Source organism: Corvus cornix, chromosome 7 (genome assembly GCF_000738735.6).
Source record: "Corvus cornix cornix isolate S_Up_H32 chromosome 7, ASM73873v5, whole genome shotgun sequence".
NCBI classification, from domain to species: domain Eukaryota; kingdom Metazoa; phylum Chordata; class Aves; order Passeriformes; family Corvidae; genus Corvus; species Corvus cornix.
Genome location: NC_046337.1, coordinates 29,035,129 through 29,054,686, shown reverse-complemented (window position 1 = coordinate 29,054,686; position 19,558 = coordinate 29,035,129). Strand labels below are relative to the sequence as shown.

The 19,558-nt window shown below is 39.2% G+C and overlaps 1 protein-coding gene across 1 annotated transcript in view; it reads right to left on the bottom strand.

The window, feature by feature from the left end:
* The window catches only part of HECW2 (HECT, C2 and WW domain containing E3 ubiquitin protein ligase 2), a 128,953-nt gene that overhangs the window by 88,238 nt on the left and 21,157 nt on the right, over positions 1 to 19,558 (bottom strand).

The following is a 19,558-nucleotide window of genomic DNA, read 5'->3' as shown; positions in this document are numbered from 1 at the left end:
TCACATTCCCTCATGTGCCCCCTGTGACCCACTACATACATTAGTATGTTGCTGACTTTTATTGCACTCTATTGCTTTACACAGCAAGAGCCATTAATAATTTTTCTAGTTGTGAGTGACAGGATGGTTAGGAATAACACCAACTTCTCTAACACTTCGCTCCTACTTCAGCTGCAGAAGCAGGACGTAGAAACCATACCATACACCCAGTCCAAACACTAAACCATGAAACCTTTTTCCTACTGAAACTTTAATAGAGTGGGAAAATCCTTGCTCTCATTTTCAGACACAGCCTATATTCTGACACTGACCATTTCCTTCTTTTCCAAGAATTATACCACTACATTTGTTTCCATCTTTATGTACACTAACTCTTCAGCATGGGGATCAGAGCATCTCCACATGCCTCACAAAATGTGGTATTTCAAGGCACAGCAGCAGCTGAAAGGATTAGTTAACTAGAATGCAAGACACAAAGATGCCAAAAAAAAAATACAAGTCATTTTTTCAGACATATGACAGTACAATGGCAGGAATAAAGTGGAATTCCACTTCTCTGTATTCAAAGTAAAGGCATCATTGAAATTCAAAGCATTCAAAGACAAAAATAATCCTTTCACCCATCTCACTGGCAGAAATTCAAAAGCGTAACAAGAGGAAGGAAATGACCTCAAGCTTAACCTCTTTCCTGAAAATCTTACTAATCCTTCATCATAAACGATGTGCACTTCATTCCCATCTCCAGTTCAGGTTTCACACATGTGCCAGCTCCACGGCACAAGTGCCCTGTGCATCGGGAGCCACCTGCCAGCTGACCTGACTCACCTGGAAACCACATCTGGCACAACACACGGACACAACAATGCTTGGCTGTTCCTGCACTGCACTACTACAGACTGGCTACTACAAGAAAGGCATAAATGTTACACCAAAAATTAAGCTAGAGAATAACATTGAATAAACTCTGACAGATGGTACTGCACACCCTTAGACATAAAGACTATTAGATACTCAATGATACTGCAGAAGACTCCCAGCATCTTCACAAAATGCTAATAAACTACCTACCATTTAATCTTGAGGTCCAGCTAGCTGTATGTGGGGGGAAATATGGCATGTGGGAACCTTCAACCTCTTCCTGAAGGAAGCAGCACACAGCTGAGGCAAAAGCTGCACTACCTCTCATGTCAACTCACAATCATCTCAGCTGCTGATAGTTTGGAGTAAGTGATGTGTGCAGAAGATGGAGACTGCCAAAAGCAGTGGCCACCAGGCAGGGAACAGTTTGGAAATTCAGATTTAGGCCACCAATGGCTACCGAAGTTGGGCTATACCTACATTCTAAGGCACTACAATAACTTAGCAGGCTATTGCATTATAAAGATTAGAGGACATGAGGACAGCAAAGATGCAAGCAATATACTAAGGAAAAGAGAAACCTGTCTCTCTCCTTAGCGTCATTTCTTTTTTTTTAAGCACTTCACTGCTTCTCACATCTTGTTAAAACTGAGATTAACTCATCTTCACAACCATAATTCCTTCTCAGTACACTCCTCACTGTTACATCCAATTCCTCACCATATCCCCAAACACATCCCAACACTGCCACATTCCCCTATTCTAAAGGTGTTTCTCCCGCTTTTAACCGTACCAAGTTCAAGGGCAAAAAAACCAAAACCAAACTCAACAACAAACCCTGTGTGCACCAGTATCCTAAAATCCTGTTATTCTGGGACAGGACTGTTTAGAATATCTAGAAACACAAGCCATTTTTTCCTAACTAACATTAAAAACGTTATTGTGGGGGTAAATGCTGTCAGAGCTAAATTAAAGAAGAAAAAAGGAAAAAAAAAAAAATCTGTGCCTAAGCTTTTCTGTGCCATATTAAATCTGCCAGTCTAAGTTTATTGTGGAATGTTTTTCATCATTTTCCTCCTCAGCCACAGCCTTATATGGTGTCAGATAAGCACTTGTTTGCTGGCAGCACACGAGCTGCTGAGCTTGCTTCAGCTGCACGCAGAAGAGGACTGCAGCTTCCAAGGATAAAGGGCATGCACTTTTATCTGTGACCACATTCCCATCACAAATATTTGCCAGAAAAACTGAAAAGTATAACAAATTATTCCTGCTGTGGAAGACATGATACCAGCAAAGCTCGGTTCTTGTCTACATAGCCTATTCTGCCCCTGGGAAATTCTGTTGGTAAATAAACATTACCGACAAAAGCACAGTTTTGCTGCTAGCACAGCTGCATTTACAGAGAGGGCTTTCTCTGGTGTGGCTGCCTTGATACACATCACATGTAAACCCACAGGCAACAGAAAAAGTGAGGGGTCATTTATTCTGTGGCCTTCATGCTGGTTTCTTTATTAACCAGCAAACATCTGGTCATGTATGCGGACATCCCATGCAGAAAGGTCCCAGAGAAACTGCCAGTTTTGCCTGGTGTTTGTTTTTTTCTGGTCAAACATTTCTCAAGTGGAAACAGTGGAAACACTTCAAGAAAGGCCATATGGTTATGGCCATCCCTCTTTCCTCCTTCTCAGCCTCAAAATGTACTTGGAGCAATTCCTGCTCTGCAATCAGAACATTATTCCCATTCAGTCTGCTGCTGCTCTCTGGTAATGGTCACATTTTCATCTTCTGAGAGTGGGAATATTCAGGAAAGGTGAAATTTGGACAACACTGTGTGGCCTGTAATACATGGTAGATTATACTGAATGATGATGTAATGATCTCTTCTGGGTTTAATTTCAGTAAAATATGGGCTCATTTGACAGCCATTATTAGCTCATAAACTAACCTTAAGTGCACTTTATTCCACATGTAGATCATCTGTAAATGACTTATACCTCAAAAAGAGGCTTTTCTTGTGGAACTGTCAGCAAACACAACTGCCATAACTGAGAGGACTTAAAATAAAGTTGATGACTGTTCTGTTTTTACTTTTTTGTTGTTGTTTGCAAATCTAAAAACTAAACACTATTTTGAATCATTATGAAACACACATCTGCCCTTTAACACCATACACGTCACTGCAATGCACATGTAGGAAAAGCACAACAGGCTAGAAGAGATTTCAAAAATATAGGCATGTTGCTTTAAACCTGTGTTCTAAAACAGTTGCCAAGTGTCATTTGTTCTGTTTGTATTTATGAAATTTTAAAATCAGATAAGAAACAAGTGCTTGGCAACTGTTTATTACTGAAACATTCGGCTTGAGTACTCACCTTTACTTCCAGACAGCATTTTGCAATATGCCTCATGTTGGCTACCCATGAAACAGAGTAAAATTCATTACAAGCATATTTGGTATTATTGATCTGTAGGTTTGTACAGAACACTTCCTGGTTTCCTGCTTTCCTTTTTTGCTCATCCTTCTGCTACGTTTTCATTTTTCCTCCAGCTTTTCATACAGCAGAAGAAACTACCCTATTTTATACAGGGTTTACAGTAGCAATGGAACATTATTAGCTGAAACCCAGCCAGTGGTAAGATGGGTTCCCTAAGAAGTAGCTAAAGGAAGTACCAAATCTGTTATTACTTGTCTAATAAACTACTAAACTTCTTGCCCTAATTAACAGGAGCTTCCAGGCCTAGTTATTAGCAGCCATCCTATTTCCCTTGCCCTACAACTTAATAATGATACATGAGTACTTTATAAATTTGCATAAATTTTGCAAACACTTTTTGACAAGTATCATGCTTATTTACTTGTTTCATCCTCTGGTCCTGAAAGTGAGGTGATGATAAATTGTAAGCATCTATAATGTAGGTTACACGGCCTTGAGGTTGATACATTTCTCAATTCAAAAAACTCACCTAACAGATGATCCTCAAAATTGGTGAAAACCCAGAAATTTAGTTTCTCATCACAGCAATAATTTTAAAACCTCATTCTAGCTTACTCAAGTGACACAAATCCCTCCATTTCTGCAATTATCTTCTACAAAAACTGACCTGAATTCACTGATGCATTATCCACCTGATATGCTCTTTTCTCATTCATATTCTAACAGACCTATCACCGGCAGAAATATTTACATTTTACAAATGCTAGAAAATATTGATACAGCTCAAAGGATGAGCTCAGTCACTTCAGATCAGTCACTTCTCTATGTCCAACATCTTGACCAATAAGACCTTTCAGGTGCTTCAGAGACACCGAGAAACACCAACCAACCATAGTCAGCTACACCCCAAAAGTAACTTCTTCATCTTTGCCTATCAAAATAAAGGAAGCCATCAGCACAAGAGCAGTGTCATTCAGCAAGGGCTCACACTTCTAACCCTCCAATCGTGTCACAACTTTCAATGAAAAAGCCGCAGGCCCAAATACATTCATTAGGTATACATAATAATTCTGAATAAATTGCAGAAAAAATCTTAATGTATATATGCAACCAAAAGGCTAAGTTCAGTAAATATATTTCTTTTCTAGAACTGAAAAAAAACATGCAACTCAGAAGAAAGCACAAGAATTAAAGGTATGTATTTCTTCTTAAATCCCTGTAAGTGCATAAAGTATCCTAATGAGCTGAAATCTTATTTGTGAGAAGCTCTCAGATGTGTGATGAGAAGGAGGCGCTCCCTTGCCAGATGGCTTGTTCTGCTCATGGCCATGAAGGAGAATGACTGTAACCATGAAAGCAAAATTAAGTGTTTTAACTGCCCACACATGTACACCCTCCAGCAGTTCTAACAAGTAGCTTTTGCCAGTGAAACTTTCTACCAGAATTACTGAAAGTTTTCCATAAGACATTAAAAAAAAAAAATTAATTGATCATTATCAAGGGTGTTAAACGTCAAGCACAAACCATTTTGAATTACAGAGCCAGCATCACCCAAAAAGCTGACCTAGCCTTTGCACACAGCAATTCACCAGCTGCTTTTATGGCCAGCTAGCTGGGTGTTAGCTTTTGATACTAAGTTAGCTTTTGATACTAAGACCCACCTTAAGCTTTCCCCAGAGTTCTCTTTTCTTTCCTGGAATCAACCAGCAAAGAGCAAAGTATAAGCCAAGCACACTCCCCAAGAGTCCTGTGGAGGTTCATTTACCCTCAATCACTTTTGCATTTTCAGCCCTTGTTTTACTGGGTGTTTACTTGGACTTATTTCTTTTTTTGGTGGGTGGGTGTGTGTGTGTGTGTGTGTGAAAGTGCTATTTATTGCTGGGGATGAGGGCTAAAAGATGCAGCAGTACACCCACAGAACAAATCAAATACACAGAAAAAAGAGTTTTCCTGTATGCAACAGCTGACATCTAGGGATCCAGGAGGTTAGTTAGGGTTTTGCATTCTCAAATGGTTGATGGTTTGAACCCTGGACCTGTTATGATGGCACAGATATCTCTGAATTTCCAGCAACGTGGCATCCTTCAACACTGAGTGGAGAGAACTGACTCATCACTGAAAAGGAGAGAATGGACTGCCTTTGGATTCCTCAGCTTCGCTTTTGATTGCACTTGATTATTGCTTACAGTTTCTGACATTGATCAGTATTCTTCTTAGCCTGTTCCAGCCTTTTGACAGTCACAATATCAGCTAGCATTTCACTTTTGTTGTTCAAGTCCATTCCCAAAAAAAATTTTTTTAGGGGAAAAAAATTTCTTTGCCAGTTTCAAGCGATTACTCACTGCCTTTTAGAAATCCTTCTAGTTTCTGAAACTTGTCAAAAAATATTCTTTTCTCTGTCTCTGCAGCACACATCTCTTAAGGATCTTGTGGGATTTAACATTCCCTTAGCAGCTGTTGTTTTTAAGTTTATCTTCAATATTATGAGCTGTTTAAGCGGGAATGCAAACTAGTCTGTTGTTGTCATTTGACAGCAATAGGTTTCTTAGGGTATTTGTTAGAAAGTCAGGGAGCTTCCTGGTTTGGAATACAGAAAAATATTTATATTTAGACAATATACTTTTGTCAATGTCTCAGTAATTTAACCCAAATGTAAAACTGACGAGCAAAAAGAATAAATGGTCCAAGAATAGAGGTGCTAAGCCAAGACAGATACAGCAGCAATGCTTCCCGCTCATGCCTCTATTAAAGAGTGTAACCATCAGCTATGATATTGTGAATACCTCTGCATAAGCAATTTTGCCTTTCCTTTTTACAAACCACATAACCTCTAGCTTAAGTACTCAGCGACATCCTCCTATTTTCTTTATATATGTATATGTTTGCTAAGGCACCAAAATGGCTGATAAGGAATGCTACAACAAACCTACAGATAAGAATAATAGGTCTGCATAAAGAGAGCAGATCCATGTTTGTAAGCAGTGTGCTAAGGAAGACTGTTAAAAGAATATGCTGAATCACAAGCCTTCACTACCTTGCTCACCATTAGCACTTCATTTTCCTGCCCAGCTACTCTTCCCACCTCCCCTTCAGTGCCCCATGCATGGAAGATCTAATGGCAGATTCCTCATCTTCAGTTGCAATTGCTGAAAAGCCCTTCCACGCTTTTTACAGTCTCCTCTCCTGAAATGGGTTTATTAAAAAACTTTTTTCTGAACTGGCATAAAAGCAGACCTAAATGTTACAATATTTTGAAAATTATTATGGAGGCCATTGCTATTCCTTGACTTCAAATGTGCTGAGATGCTTTACTGTTGTGAGAAGTATTACATACTCCTAGCTCTGACCAGATTCCTCCTTTCTTCTGCCTTCTGCTCATGATGTAGGGACTCAGGATTCACTTTAGATTTGATATGGCTATTGATAATTTGCAGAATTAATACATTACATAAGATAATCCGAGTTCATTATGAAGCCAAATAAACCTATACAAAGCAAACATCTTTTCTAAGCACTTCCTACTAATGTTGCATCTGAAATAAAATATTCTAAATGTTTCCAAAGATATATGTTGTTCCAGTGAGGATAGCCACAACTACACAATGTGGTAGTGTAAATCTAGGAAGTGGGCAAGAACTATACAAAACCAGCAAAAAAGATATCTATGGCTTTAAAAGTATATAAAACTGCAAACAAAAAAAATCCATTCAGATTGGTTCTATCCCACCTAACTAGCCACAAGTTTGTACAGTGAGCTGTAAATTTTGCTAATATTTGTGAACCAAGTCCCCAGGGCATAATTTTCAGCCAAGCTGCGGTTTCTGCATTTTTGCATAATTTTGTATTGTGTGTCTTTGATTATTTGCAAACAGACTATCCCATTTGGGGATCTGGCACAAGCATGCTGAAACTGCAGAATTTAACAGCACAATTAGGGAAACACTGTAGTCACCAGGAGAACAGCTTCTTTGGATGAGCACATGACTGAAGTCTGATCCAGTTCGCTTCACAGAAGCGCATCATGTTTTCCTCAGTCCTGTCCCCCAAACAGTATAGCGTGCTTATACATTGAATTAATCTTCAAGCAGACACAGGATAACCCAGAAACAGATCAGGAGCACAGCACATTCCAAATCTGCACATACACTTTCAAAGATGCTATTTTTGCAAGGTATACAGATGGAGGAAATAAAATGTGCTCACTGCTGTCTCAGTGCCTGCATTCTTCCACTGTCCCTGACCTGATTCAGGTTCCCTTGGACAGCAGCCTGGGGTTTGTTTATTTGACAGACATTCAGAAGTTTTTTGTTGGTTCTCTGCTGAGACCACCAAACCTATTTTGTCACAATGTGCCACGAGTTTGTTCTGGTGGTTGTAGCCACCTATTTTTGCTGATTTTCTCTACCACACTCGGGATATACCATCTCCTGTGCTCAAGCTGGAGCTGCAAACAGGTAGGTATGCTGACTTGCAAGTCAATCTTGTGTCAAGCATTGTTTTTCTTTTATGCATTCCTGTCAAATCAATCAATAATTTCTTCAGATTCTTCAACAGAGATGCTTTCATTGATGCAATGCTTTTGTTTGTTTTTTAATAAACCATGACTATTCTGTCCTTTTGCCTGCCCTTGCTAAGAATGTAGCACCCATTCCCTGCCCATGAGGTCAGGGGTCCAACCCTGCCACTGCCTCAAGAACTGGGAATTATTAAATAAAAAATTAACTACAAAATTAAGTACTTGGGCTTTGTACCAAGAAAGCACAGAGGGTTGGAAATATTTGTAAGTAATTGGAGAGAAAGTATAACAGAGATACCACATACAAAAACTGGAGGGGAAAAAAAGTCATTGATATCCTAAATCCTGACCACAGTGAAGTGGGGTTGCTTTACAACTGCCCATAAATCATAGTTGGTTTTTTGAGTTATTAGTTCGTGGTTTCCACCATCCCCTTCATATTTCACTCTTTTCTCTTAGTTCTTTCATAACTAAGAAATACCCGTGCTCCTCCCTCAGAAAAGATTTCAGCTGCCCTAAATGCCAGGACAGAACTGCTGTGGCACCTGCAGCTGCAACTCCTCACACACACTTCTACTACACTCCTAAAGGTCGTATTAAAAAGCTTACAGATCACAGTATCAAACTACCACGGTCAATACTTATACTCCAACAAGAGAAATGTAGCAAGTTAATTGTTCACCACTGCAAATCACAGGCAACAATCACTGACAACAACCATGAAACCAGAGAAACAGCCCTGCACCTTATTCTGACTCCTTCCACTGCAGTTGGATTTGTATTTTGTACCTGCTTTTATGCAACTCTCACTGTTTTGAGACACTTACACACCGACAGGGTCAACTCCTTTGCACATGTTCCACACTTTCTTCTCTGTTGTGGTGTGCATGCATTCAGATTTCCCTCGAGTGCCTGACAGTGCACATCACCTGTCTGGAGATGCACGTTTAGAGATGTGGTATTTATTGCCTGCATCAGGGACTTTCTGTATAATGCACCAAAGCAGGGCAAGCTGGCTCATTACTTGCTGCCTCAAAGTTCAAAGTTCAGATCCAGACCCAGATGTTGAACTTTTTAAATATTAAGGACCATCTGTTTTACTTTTAGTTTGGCTCATCAGAGAGAAAATCCCAGATCATGGTGTTTGGTGCTGGCTTTCTCAGTTCTGTCCCTGAGTTGCTGAGTAATCCTTGGGAAGCAAAGAAAATCCCGAAGCCTTTGCCTACCTACAGTATAAAACAGATATGTTACTAAAATGGTGTCCTCTTACTTATTTTTAATCTAACTATGTAAGACTGCAGTCAGTTGCCAGCACAGTGACTCAGCAGAGCCCGAAGCAGGGAAACGCCCTGCTGGGACTCCTGCAACCCAAAGGGAGCATGGCCAGGCACTGGGCCTTTCCTCACAGAACAGCCTCACCTGCTTTGGGCATCTGCAGGACACTCAGGACACCCACAGCAAGGGCTCCTGGAACCAGAATGCAAATTGCTTGTAAATAATGGAATAGGGACCAACGCACTTTGCCTATGCAGCCTTCAGATTTCAATGTTGTTTTATGAAAGCTTGGTAGTCCTCAACTCAGCATCTTTACATTACTCTGATTAATTTACACTTAAGTTTAGCAACATCCTTAATTTTCCATTGGAGAGCCTGCCTGTCACTTCCCCGTCTGCAACTCTCACACTAATACCTGTCGGTCTGGAAGCATGCCCCACATTCCTAACGGGAAAGCTCAGGTGCTCTTTGGGGATATTTGTCTCCCAAATCCTTTTGGAACGTGGAGAACATATAACAGATTTTCAGAGACTATCTGTTAATTAGTATCCACAGAACTATCAAGGGCATCTGTGGTGTCGAACACAGTATCCTCTATTCAGTAAGCAATTTATTTCAGGAGGTTGACTCATTTCCTTAAAGCTTTTTGAGCTATCTGTTGTGACTGAAAAAAATTCCGAAAATTTAGAAGTACTCAAGGAAATGAGCCAACACATCCTGGAAGAAATTCATCCAAAATACACACACAATAAGATAAGTCAGTCTCAGATTTCTAAAGAAATGAGCAGGAAGGAGTTCTGAAAGAACCTGAAATATTTTCTGTGAAACACAATGTTTGTTTCCCCTCATCGTAACTCTCCTTACGCCCACTTTAAAAGCAGCATATTATGGTTAATCAGGAAGCGGTCTTCCTAAGGTTTTTTTCTCCCTGCAAAGAAAAAAAAACCTTCCCTTAAACAGTTTAGTGGATCTCCCCTATACTTAAATTAAAAACACTGCTGTCTGTGTGCCTTATGAGAATTTTCAGAAACTGGTGCTTACCCCTAGAGGCACAGAGCCCATGGTCAAACCATATATCTACAAGAGAGCCTTCTCAGTGAGATGAGTAACACACCCCTGAATTACCTCATCACAAACTCATTACCTTCAAGGGTTTCCAGCAATGTATCAACATCTCAAGGCACTAGGAAATATTCCTGAGCATCAAATAAGCCACCTCAAAGTTCATGCTCTAGCTAAACAGAAGACAGTTTTTCTTTGGAAATTTAAATGGAATTTTATGACAATGTCTTGTTTTACTATGTTTAACTGCACAGCAGTCCTAAGCAAAAGGACATCACCTAAAAAATAGCATCTTATAACCTATTCTTCATCACATGACATGCAGTATATAGATGGTGAAGAGGGAGAAAAGGAGGTTGTAAGATCACTCAAGACTTTTGCAATCTACTTCAGCTGAAGACAATTTAGAATTGCCAAAATAAATTAACTTCTGAGTAATGCAGTGATGGCAAAAACTGAGCTTTCAAGTAATAACCAGAAAAACTGCTAACTTGTCTTAAGCACCATCTTGTCACACTCAGAGTAATAGGAATGATTTTTTTTCCCCCTATACATTGCCAGATCCTTTTCCTCACGTATAGGCTTTAGTAGTTTTGCAGTGAGATGAATGACTACTTCAGAGTTAAGATTTACCTCTTAAACAAAAAGGATACCAATACAGTTATTTCTCATCCCAAATATTTAAGCTGATGTCATGAAGATGAGAGAAATGAAGCCAAACACTGCTTATGATAAGTAGAAATAGCTCTGCAGATTAATCTGGATGAGACCAAAGCCAGAAGAAACACAAAAGTAATTTTGCAGTTCTTTAGAAGCAGTATCATTTTAACCAGTGCCAAAAATCATCAACAGAAGAAAGGAGATAACAATTTTGCTTATTTAACTTTTTAGCATAAAATCTCAGAAATAAAAAGTGCTCTCTCTCATGGTGTTAACACGCAACAGCAAAAAAGAACACAACACTGTGTAGACTAATGAAGGCAAGGAAGTTTTATTAACTTGTGCAATTGTCTTAAAAGCACCTACATAAAACATTTATTTTTCCTTCTACGTTTCCAGCAGAGTATTTTTAAAAAGCATTAATTCCCTGGGACTCTTCAGGCAACAAACAGAACCTAGGACTGAATGTAACTAGAAACCAAGGCTCACCAACTCAGCTACTCCCAGCAATACAGGTAAACCCAGACATAAGTAATTGCAAACAGTGCAATCAGACTTGCTCTCCTTTTACAGCAGCCTACAAATCACATCCCATCACAGCCTCTCTGCTGGGGTCACTGCTGCACATTGCAGCTAAGCAGGTCCAGTGGCAAATTACTGCCAAGAGTGTCCCTCCCACTCCTGATCCCCCACTCCTGCAGGTAACCCCTGCTGCTGTCCCTCAGCCCCTTCGAGATGCTAAACTGGCAGAGAGCTGTTTGTATTGGCAGAGCAAATGCTCTGCCAGCTTAGCGCTGCTCAGCCAGCGGGCGGCAAACAGCAGCACCGAGCACAGCCATCTACGTGAATCTGGAACACAGAGATTTTTGTTTAATTGCTTGAGCGGGAGAGAAGAAGAGCACTCAGTTCAGTGTGCTGTAATTAGGACTGCTTTCCAAACCTGAAACCTTTTGTGCTCGTGACTTAGATTAGCGAATGCACAACAAACGCCAAAGCTCTTTGCATCCCTTGGGGCAGCGGCACTGATGTCAGGTGGGATGGCTGGGACTTCACTTCTGAACACGTAGCAGGGGTGTGGGTGGTTTGGGGTTTTTGAAGGGAACTGCACAATGCACTTTTCACCCTATTGCTCAAATTTACAAGTTTAAGAATACATCAAAGAAAGTGTTGCTGCCTGCACATTAAGTACCGTCTCATCAATAACTCCTAAAAATCTTACTCATTTTTGACTTTGGTAGGTTGTTGCATCCTTATTCAGTATCTGGGAAGCAACTGCCTGTCTGGAAGTCTACTAAAATTGAAAGATGCATCTATGTTGAAAAATTTGTCAAACCGAATTTTCCCTCACCCTGCAGGCTACCATCTGCTGAACTATGTCATGCATGAAACTCTAGATACAAATTAGAAACATAGTGAACATAGAAATATATATTTTTTTTCTTTTTTTAACAAGGTCATTACTGGATATTTATCTCAGTGACAACCAAATGTGCCTGCTACTGCACTATAATGTTTTTCTACACATATCTCATTTTATGAAGCCAAACCCATTTAGGCTTAACTAGCTTCATATACAAGAAAGTGCTTCCACGTTTTATGGCAAAGATAAAACATTGATTAAGGTCCTGATTTTGCAAGGCATGGAATGCATTCAGTTCTTAGTCCTCTTCACAAATGAAACCTATCAGGTCCAAGCTTTCAGTTTTCACCTCTTGAAAATTATCCTCAAGTGTGACTTAAGTCACATGAACTACATTCTTGACCACCAGATAAAGTTTAAATTCTCAGGTAAGGACGCATTTAATAGAGCATGAGAGTTCACACCATATCTGGGTAGATAATCTGTCTTTTTCCTCTTTGCCTTACTACAGTACATGCAGAATGAAAATGTTATTTTTATGGAAATTGTAGGTTCATTTTTTGCATTACCACACATTGGGAGATAAGGGATTAATTTATTCCCAAGGTTAGGGCAGGATTGACAAAGGCAATGAACCTACTATTTTTATGAACTTTCAAGGACTACTGACACATTAGTGATCAGTGACTTGAAACACGACGGAAGACTAAACAGTTTGACATTAACTCTGAATGACTGCCGCACAAAGGAGGCAGATCTCATGAAGAGAGTTTGAGCAGACCTTGAAACAAAGCTCAGAAGCACAGGATTTGCTTGCCTGAAAATTGGCTGCCCACCAAAGTGAGAGCGATGGAGTCCCGGCTGCTGCTGGGCACAGAGACAGGAAACGCTGCCAGGGCAGACGTCCCCAAGTTCTGCTGTGCCCACAGGGGGAGCGCCAGCGAAGCACAGTCCGTGTAACTGCACAGCTCGCGCATCTTCGCCCCAAATCAGAGCCTCCCTCATGCCAAAACGGCAAAGCACACAAGGGCTGGGTGCCACTCTGGCCCTGCTCACCATTTTTCTGTACCAGAGAAGTTCCAGATCTGGCCATTCTCTGGGTCTTTTCTGTCCTTCAAATAGCATAAATTGCAGATAAATCTTGATGAGCTTTGCTAGGGAAGGAGGCCTATGAAAATCAGTAATGGCAGCTTCATTAACCTCCTCCAGTAATAATTTATGAACCTGTGTATCCAATATCAGAAGATATTAAAATATTATATTAAACATATCTGGTAATAAAGCATTAGCTTCAGAATCCTGGTATGTTTGTGTCTCATCTTTTAGCTTTACCTACACCAGTCACATCCTTAACATATCCTATTTAGCACTCAGCTTGTATCACTTCTCCATTAATTGAGATTCTTACAGTCATTGATAAATCTGTGCAGATGCAGGAGCCAAGAACTTCATAAAAAATGTACAGGAGGAATTCTAGCACTATACATAATATAAAACTAATCCATAATCTCTTTCTCACATGAAAAAAGACCCCATAGATGAACTAATGCAACTCCTTTTTCAATCCAGTTATCACTGACTTGGAATAACTGTTTTTCCCAAACTGTTTTGAAAATACTGTATGGCATGTTGATTTGATTATACAAAACAGCACTGGAAATGTCTTTAAAAAAATTAAAACCAGCCTCCTTCAAACAAATTAAAACACAAGCTAACACAAGGCAGTTTTACAGTAACAGGAATATTACAAATTCAGAGGTCTACACTGTTTTCCATTATCCAGTGTTTGTATTTGCCATCTTCCCATCTGCTAGAACAGTCACTTCAAAAAGGCAGGGTGGGGAGAACACCACTTTCTATCCAAAGGATTATAAATGTTGTCATGCCAAAACCTCTTGCAGTGGAAAGATACTGACAACACAGCTGAAAATGTCCTCCCAGCAGCTACGTTTGTCTAGTTTTCAGGTCAGGGCTATCTCAAAAACTGAAAAAAATACAATTAACTGAAAAGTTTGGATGTTCTGGTGAGACTTAGAATTCTGCACAGCTTAAACTTATACATCATCCTATGAGATCCTAGATTTTGGGAGTTTTAGCAGGGAATGAATTACTTTCTAAACAAATAAAATGTATATATTTTAATATAACGAGTGTGTCTTTCCAGGCATCTGCTGCATACAATGAAAACACATAGAGAAAACACTTTCAATCCACCTCTTCTAATTTTTTGCAGTAAAAAAATGGTATTATGCTGTCCAAACACTGATTTTTGAGAAAAGTTCACCAGCTCACAACTGAAGAGGAGAAAGTACCAAATTCCATGTTGGTAAAAAAGGAGCTTTATATGTGGGTCAGGACCTAGGAAGAACTGAAAGAATAAAACTGGAATGCAGTATCTGGAGGGAAAGCTTCCGAAGACCTTTGGTTTATTATAAATTTTTTTTAGACCACTGCAGCCTCACCACACATGATTTTAGGATACAATTCTTACATTATTCATTATCCCACTCAAGAGGTGGCCTTTCCCTAAATATTACTAAGTAACCAGCAAATGAAATTATTAAGGCAGCTTTTTCTGCACACTCTGTGGCTGATGACATCCAGCACAATGCCAGCCTCCTGGAAGTCAAAGCCAGAGACTCTCATGGAGCCAACTGGGTAAAGACCGACTCTTCTACACAGAAATTCAAGCCTGTGGTTTGCAGACCTTAGCAGCAACCACAAATTAATAGTTTTATGCCTAGCAACTAGTCAATAGACATGAACAGTACTGCTCATATTTTAAAGTACAGAAAAGGAAAGAACAGAACAGAAAAAAAAAATCAAGTGAATAATCAGAATTTTCTGGAAGATAATAAAGATAATTACTTTGTATGTTTTCTATAATGCAAACCAAATAAATCTTCTAGGAATAAAGTATCTTAACATTTTATAATCTCTCTGTCTAATGTGAGCCACTATTTTAAGTGTACTAAAGGCAGTTTATGCAAAAGCTTTTTTCTTTTTAATCCTGTCTGACCTGAAAAGGCGAGGCTCCAAACTCCACTACCCTAGGAAGCTTAGTATAAACCCAGAGTCTATCTAAATTGCCCTATATAACTGCACATTTGGGGGGCGAGGGGGGGTGTTTCTTTTTATTTTTGTTTGGTTTTATAATGCTATTTTGGATCTAGGTATAACAAAAAGCCAAGCAGCCTCTATAAGCAGCTGATGGAAACAAATACAATGACCTTTGATGGTCAGCATTTTAAACGTGCTAAGGATCTCTAGAATGAGGGCATGCATCTCATAAATAGGACTCTGTAAATTAGGACAAAAATAGGCCAACCTAGGCAATTTGGCCATGGGAGACAGTCTATTTTAGCCAGAAATAGGGTTTGCTTCTCTCTGCTGACTTTTTATTCTTTATTTTGTACTTCCTGTTTTTTTTTAATATGAGACTTCATGACAACCCATAACACTCATCAAGATGCAACTTCCCTCAGCATTCCACAAGCAGTGGCAAGTCCACCTGCTCATCTTTTTGAGCAGTTCTCACTTTCCGAGGAAGTCCTGGAACCCTGTTGCTATAATAACACAGTAGCAAGAAAATTGGGATCTCATAGTTCCTTCAAACTGAATATCCATTTTTCTCCTTTGATTTCAACTGAGGCCAATATTTTGCAGAACTTTACTCACTACAGGACTCCAAGAGCTTGACCACTCTTGCCATAGCAAGATGCAGATTCCTTGTAAATAGAGGAAATAAAAAACAACCTCCAACATATTAAATATTGCTTGTAACAACAATAATTTTTAAAACAGGCATATACAAAGCAAAAACTGAGTTGCTACTGAACAAGAAAACCTTATGGGTCAAAGAGGATGTCTGTTAAATTCTGTAGTCTTCTACAACTTCAAACGATGAAGGTTTTTAGTCTAAATCCTAATTAAAAATAGAGAATTTTTGAGAAGAGGATCTCTTCCTTCCTTTTCATTAGGACAGAAAGACTGAAAATTCAAAGTAAGCACAAGTGCAATATCTCTACTAAAAAGCCCCCTCTTCAAATTTCATCAAGCCTTGTCACTCCCCAAGTGACAATCCTCATTAACAGCCCTGAATAAAAAATGACAAGTACATTCTAGGCAGAGCTTAAAGCTGAATTCAAAATGATAAACCTGTATTTCAGATTTGACAATTTCACATTTCACACAACACTGCCCAATTTACCCAAAGAGAGCGAATAACATTTCTGCCTTGCACGCAGTCTCAGTGGGACTCCCCCCGTGCTTTCACAGCTGTGGTATCTGCATTTCCACACATCTCGCCTCTGGAGATACAAAGCCGCTTTAACGAAACTTCATGGACAAGACTGTTCCAGAAGTGCCACTGACACTTTTAAAAGTTCAGCCAGTACAAATCCAGAAATAGCCAGGAAAAAGGATGTTTGCCTTCACAAAATACACTGTGTCCCTCACATACACTCTTCTTCTGGTAATCCTTAGGAATACACTGGGAAAGAACAAGAACATGTATACAAAGCAGTCTCTGCAAGAAAACGGGCCATGTTTTAACATACACACTGATGAAACAGAGGAAGATACAAGTAGGGTGCAAGTGAGCAAACTCACATATATAACTAAAAACATTATTTAAAATACAAATTTATAGAAAAATTGAGCATGAATTTAGCTGCATAGAATTATTCAGTTAGGTTCAATTTCTTGCATTAAAAATGAAAGACCAAAAGTTTCTGTAGAGGAGTATCCCATGAATTAATGCCTCATAAAATACAGTCTTTTCTACAAAGTATTTGTTCATTTATATCTTCCTTTCCTTTTTTAATAAAATAACAAGAAGTCTAAAAAAAAAATTCACATGCACTTAAAAAAAATTTAAAAATCAGTCCTTCAGAATAAGATGATTCTGTGATTCTCCCCTTGGGCTTTTCTCGTTTTAAAAAGGTAACATTTATTTTCATAACCATTTAGCAGGCCAAACATTTCACTGAAGTTGTACTGTTCTAGGAAAAGCTCCATCTACTCTTCCCTAGTGAAAGCCAATCAATCACCTGCAAAGCACCTAACAGCAGAGGCAGTGACTCTGATTGCTGACAGTCTTGTGACCAGCTGCACCAATCTGTCTGGGGGTATGTGTACAGTGGGTTCTGGCCAGCCTGTTATAAAGAAACTTCTATTAAGAAGTTTGGTGGGATTCATAGTGAGCCACTGCAGTTCTAACCAAGCAGTAAAACCACACTCAGAAGCACAGAAATGCCTTCTCATTATAGAAAACTAATGAGAACATGCTAATTGAGTAAATTAATGAATGAAGAGGCAAGACCGCTTCCAGTGCTCCATTTTCAATTCCTTTTATAATGGATGTAATTATATGAAACTTAATTTGAGCTGAAAATGTACCTGCATTGCTTCAGACCTTTGCCAGATCTCTCTGCACAAATGCCTGAACTCAGAATGATGGTCATTTTAGAATGTTCATCTTCTCCTCACAGAATCAGCAATCACTTTTTCCCCTCAAAACACCGATCTGTCTTTCATGACAATTAACTGCACAAGCAACATTAAATTAAAAAAAAAAAAAAAAAGCCACCGGACTGTGCTTTTGGTGCTTTGGGGTTTTAAAATAACCCCAAAAATAATATTTGCCTCTTTCTGCTCCCAGCTCCTTGAAAAATGGTGCTTTACTTGAAGACATGGGGGAATACTGGAGGTACAGCAGCAAGCTGGCAGAGCCCCAGTGACGCCTTGTGTTAGTGACCACACACAATTCCCAGTGCCTTCAGGAGCCTGTGCCAGAGGGGAGACTTAAATGAAATAATTTTCATTTTAAACAAAGACCAGGATGGAGAACCTCAAGCAACTACATTAAATGTTAATAACATGTTTGAGAATGGAGCTTTTATTCTTAAAAATATTCACCAACTAGCATGCCTCTCCTGAGAAAATAAGTTCTTGCAAAGGAGTAAGTGGAAACTGGAGGTACTTCACAGCAATTATCACAAAGGACTGAAAATGCTGGATTACACCTGTAGAATTTAACTTACCTTAACTGCGGCTATAAAAGTTATGCAAATTAAGAGGTTTTTTTAACACTTGAAAGAGTTGATCAAAAAACTTAACATCAAAGACAGACAGGCATGCCTATCAGACTATGTCCTTACCTCTGCTGTTAAAAAATGTGCAGTTTTATCATTCAGAGTGATAAAACCACAAGTCTTAAAGGAAACACTGCTCAGATCTATTTTAAATCAGTAACAAAACTCACACCACCATTCATGGATTTCAAGTAGCAATGGAGACAAAAGCTTCTGGACCTTCCACCATTTAACAAGAAATCATTCACATACTCTGTATTACATGGTAGTATAAGGGGGGTTTAGGCCCAAGAAGACATAAATATGGGTGTTCCACAGGATTCTTACCCTGTGGTAACTTAATATTGTTTTATATTTTACAGACTAAACAGACTGAATGTAGAAATATTTTTAATCATAAAAATAAGATAAAAATCACTTTCAGCCTACAGTAAGAACCAATAAGAATTTTACAGAGTTGCTGCATTTTAGCTTACTGAATATCAATCCTGAAGTGCTGTGAACCATAAAAAAACAACAGGAAAGATTGTTAAGCCTTTATGCAGATGAAGTTCTCGATGTATTTAAATTAGAATGTTTAAGTTCATTTAGCAGGCTGTGCATTTTACAGCACAGATCACACTTTGATTGCTAATGCTGTTGGGAAGATCCATTTCTGTTTATTATGGAGACACTTCAGTTAGGTGGCTTAAAGGTTAGTGCATATCCACAGTTTGTTCCAGGAGAGACTGCAGCTTACACAGCAACTCCAATACAGCTTTTATAGCCAGGTATGCACTGGAACAACACAAGTCAGTAATGTCCACTTTGTGGAACTACGATAATGTTGGAAAAAATACCAGACGAAAAGAAAGAGAACTAGAAACAGCATCTACACAGAATGTAACATTAAGTGATGCAGAGATGGAACATCTTGTGAAAAGGTGGCACAGCAAATATCTCTCAAAAATCCTACTGAGGCCAATTTCATTGCACTACACTTAGTCCCAGCACAGACAAATTTCCAGTGGTCAAAACTGTCTCCATCAGTTTGTGCTATCATGTTTCTGGCAGCTTGAACTGACCATTCTCTCTACATGAGTAATCAGGTTCAGAGAAGCAGCACAATTTTGCAACAAATGAACTCATCAGTCCCACTTAGTGAGCACTGGTTAAATTCAGTGCACTGGTTAAATTCAGTGCACGTGAAGGGATTCCTTGAGAAGGCGACTAAAGCCCATGTGCCACTCGAGGTACCCAGGTATCGGCTATGCTCCTTTCCTAGTGGGGGCATAAAGGCTGTCCTTTGGACAGCTCC